At 43.8% G+C, this 4,482-nt stretch overlaps 1 pseudogene; it reads left to right on the forward strand.

Annotated features, from left to right (window-relative positions):
* Positions 1 to 298: 298 nt before the first annotated feature.
* LOC105096129 (potassium-transporting ATPase alpha chain 2-like) lies at positions 299 to 4,037 on the forward strand (annotated as a pseudogene).
* Positions 4,038 to 4,482: the final 445 nt, after the last annotated feature.

A 4,482-nucleotide genomic window follows, 5' to 3' on the forward strand; every position in this document is an offset into this window, starting at 1 on the left:
AACCTATTTAAAAGGCATGGCAACTGGCACAGTCACCAACACAGGCAACGGCGCCATCATTGGACAGATGGCCTCACTGGCTTTGAGAGTGGGAAATGGGAAGACACCCATTGCCACTGAGACTGAGCACTTTGCGTTGTGGCAGAAGTGGCTGTTTCACCAGCATTCTTTTCTTTATTATCACCGTGTCCATGAAGTATGTCCTGGACTCCTCCACCTTCCTCATTGCTGCCTCTATGGCCCATGAACCTGAGGGCTTCTTGGTCAATGTCATTGTCACTCCACTAATGACAGAAAAATGAATGGTCAAGAACTGCCCAGTCCTGGAAGCAGTGGAGACCTCAGTTCTACCCCTACCATTTGCCCTGATGGGACTGACCTTGGGACTTACAATAGAATCTGTGTGTGGTATGAAAATCAGATCTATATGGCTGACCCATGAAAAACAGAAAAACCAACCCTTTGCCTGAAGCTCTGGAACCTGAGCCTCCTTGTTCAAGATAATAACACTGTATAACCAAATTTAGTTCAAACCAGGACAGGAAAGTGTTTCCATCATGGAGAAAATTATGGTAGAAACTGCTCTTGGAAATTCTCAGAGGTCATTCTGGGTGATGTGATAGAAATTAGGAACTGAGACTGCAAAGTGCCTGAAATCCCTTTTGATTCTACCAACAAATTTCAACTCCCCATACATGAGATGGCTGACCCCACTGACAAATGCTTCCTCATGATGATGAAAGGGCCCCCAAGAAAATCATCAAGAAGTGTAACACCATCATTATCAATGTTCCTGAGCAGCCTCTGGTCAAGGGCACAGCTAAGGCCTTCCATGCCATGTACATGAAGCTGAGGGCCTGGGGAAGCCACATTCTGGGTTTTGGTCGTCTCTACCTGCCAGCAGTCAGGTTCCCAGAAGCCACTCATTTGACAGATACCATGACCTCCCCTACCTCCAACTCTGCTTTGTGGGCTCTTGTCAAGGATTGATCCCCTTTGGTCTACTGTACTTGATATATTTACCAAATGCCACAGTGATAGGGTCAAGATTGTCATGGTCAAAGGTGACCATCCCTTCACAGCCAACATTATTGCCGGGGAATGTAGGTGTCATTTCAGCCAACAGTGAGACAGACGGTAGAAGACATTTAAAAATGCCTCAACACTGAGATGGGGCAAGTTCACAAATAGGCTAAAGCCGCGGTGGTGACCTGTATGGAGCTGAAGGTCACATATCAGGAGCACCTGGATGAGCTCTTAACCAACCACTCAGAAACCACCTTTACTCCAACATCTCCCCAGAAGGACCGATCATTCAGGTGGGCCATCAGAAACAGGATGCGGTCGTTGCTACAACAGAGGATGGAGTTAAGGCTTCTCCAGCACTAAAGAAGGCAGATATTGAGATTGACATGACGATATCAGATTCTAATGCAGCCACAGATGCAGGCCACACAGTCTTACTGAATGACAGTGACATCTTTACATCTCTAGTAACAGGGTGGAGGAACGTTGCTTAATCTTTGACAACCTAAAGATTATTGCTTATACTTTGACCCAGATCATTGCTATGCTTTTGCCTTCTTTTTTTGATTTACATTGTTGCTGGGCTCTCCCTGCTCACTGGTATCATTACCATCTTGTTCATCAACTTGGGAACAGACATAATTCCCTCATTTCTCTATCTTATGGAAAAGCTTAAAGTGACATGATGAATCAGAAGCCTTGCCATAAGAAGATGGACAGACTGATGAACAAGTCACCTGCCATGTAGTCCTGTTGGCAGATTGGCCTCATGCAAGCCCCGGGGGATCTTTTGTTGTTTATGTCACCATGTACACTTGGGGAAGATTTAAGCCCAGCACTTTCATTAACCTCCGGCACAATGGGGGAATGACAGCATGAATGACTAGTAAGATTTCTACAGGCAAGAATGGGCAAGGTGTCAAAAGAAACACCTAGGATGTACAGCTACACAGCTGCTCCCATTGGCATTATGAGCTAGCAAGTGGCATATCTGATCATGGAGAAGACCCAGAGCAATTTCATCTTCCAGCAAGGTCTTTCCAGAAACAAAGCCATCTGGGTAGGGTTTTCTTCACAGCTTATCATAGCAGTAACCCTCTTCTATGGCCTTTGAAGTGTCACAGCCCCTGATATCAGTATACTCCTGGCTCAGGATTGGTTTGTGGATATGCCACATGCCAATTCTTCTTCAGATGTGTAATGACATGTGAAAACTTTTCATCAGACTTTCCTGCGGGATACTGCTGGGATCATGTATCACTAACACCATCTTTTTTCCCAACTGTCCCGACATTACATTGGAGATGATCTTCTCTTGCGTAACAATGACACCATCCAAATTTATATCACAGAAAGACAAAAACTATATGAAAGGTACTCAACTGATACTTTATACTTTACAGCTGAGATTTGACTATTTACATACAATTTTGATCTCTGTCTCCAGTAAGAAAATATGTGGGTTTCTAGGTGATGATGTAAGGGAAGAAACATTTGTTTGTATATACACAGATTTCCATGACATTAAATCATCTTGTATAACCTAGATATCTGCTGAGGTCTCCCTGCTCTTAAGTTCTAGATAGGATTCTTCAAATCTCTATTCTATGCCTTGTTGAAGATCACCACCCTCCTCAAGAGTTCTGTGAATTCCTGGGGAAAGTGTCCACTTTGCTCAAAAGTCCAGCTTAAGGTTTGTAGGAAATGGAGGTGGGGGCAGGGTTACATCACGAGAACATGGACATGCCCCACTTTGACTCTCACATGTTGCCACCGCATGCTCTCCCTGGCCGTGTCACCCCTCACCCCCAACTCTCATCATCTCTCTAGTCCATTTTTGCATCACCTCCTCCATCTCACCTCTTCTGCTCCCTCCCAGACTGCCCTTCACCCCTCCTACTGGAATGCCAATTGGGCTTCTTCCAACTCCTACTCCAAAGCTAGACTCCAACTTTACTTTGCATATCCTAACTCGAGGGGCTGAAGTGAACAAAAAGGTCTTTCATTCACCAGGAAGCCATTGTGGTTTGAAATAGTAATATCTATTTCTTGTAAAACATTTGCAAAGCACTTTCCAGCACTAACATTATGCCAATCATGTTTCATGCTTTCAACTTAGGTTTATTCATGTGTGGAACACACATCTATGTTGACAGGCCCAGAGAGACTTCATTTTAAAGTAAAAGACATTTTATAAAACAAACAAAGTAAGATAGAAAGTATTAAGTGACATAAGAAAAGTCCAGGAATCAGACTATCTGCAAGTGACTTCTAACATCCCTTCTCAATTCTAATTTTCTTGTGATTCTAGATCATGTACCATGATGTCCAGTTAGGGGCATAGAAGAGGCTTCAAGGAGCAGGTGCATCTAGGCTAGACTTAAAGAAGAGCCAGTGTCAAGATAAGGGAGACAATGTTTTAAGAAAAGTGTAATGGATTCCATTTTCCTTTGAATGAATCAGAAGACTTTACAAGAAATCAGTACTGAGACTTTGAAGTTTCTGAGACATTCTCAATTATCTTTCACCCTTTATTACTTGTGAAATTAGAAGATTTTACTTCCTATCTTTCCATCCTTCTTTCCTTTAAACAACATAGACTGAGGGCCTTCTATGTTTCAGGCAGTGTCCTGGGTACTAGAAATGCAAAGGTGCAGCCCCTAGTGGAAGGAGTTCAAGTCCCGCAGGTGAAATAAACAAAGAAACAAATGTAACTCAGACTTAGACCTTTAGTTCCTGCATCCCTGCCACAGTCTCTTGCTTCTGCTCCTTGAGATTATGCACAACATTCAGCCTTACTCTAGTTTACTCACCCCTAAGTCCATTCCCACCAGCCATTTGGTGATTTTTATAGCTTACATTAAGCATTTCAGGAGTCAGGATTGTCCCCTAGGTCTCTCCCATGTACTGCCTGCCCCTCACCTCTTTCTACTCTTTTCTCTCCTCTCTCTTCTCTCCCCTCTCAGGAACAACACAAATTCCCCTCCACATCACACATCCAGGAGTTCTGAAGACATCTTTTGTTACTTGAGCATACCCTTGGGTGTCACCCTCCACCCATAGTGACTTAAAATATTTCTTCCAAATCAACAAGGGGTCCTCCCCTGCAAAGAGGTCTAGAGGGGGAGGAAAGGGGGTCTCCATCTGTGCTCAGACAACATTGCTGCGCTCAGAATGGAGTTGGTCTTGTCCAGTAAGAACAGATGAGGCAGCCTGGGTGGTAAAGACTAAAAGGAATTCTGGTCAATAAAATGTATTTCTAATTCTCAGTGAGACCATTCCAGAAATGTAGGGAGTTGGCCCTTGGACTCGCCAATGTTTGGGTTATGTTTTAACCTTGATTGAGCACCAGAATTGCACACAGTGCCAACTCCCCTGTGCTTTGGGTAGATTACACTCCTCTGATTTTTGTTTTTGGTTCTTTTCCCCCATGAGTCTGGGGTGTTTCTTCCAAGA

The sequence above is a fragment of the Camelus dromedarius genome, chromosome 4, assembly GCF_036321535.1.
Source record: "Camelus dromedarius isolate mCamDro1 chromosome 4, mCamDro1.pat, whole genome shotgun sequence".
In the NCBI taxonomy this organism is placed as follows: domain Eukaryota; kingdom Metazoa; phylum Chordata; class Mammalia; order Artiodactyla; family Camelidae; genus Camelus; species Camelus dromedarius.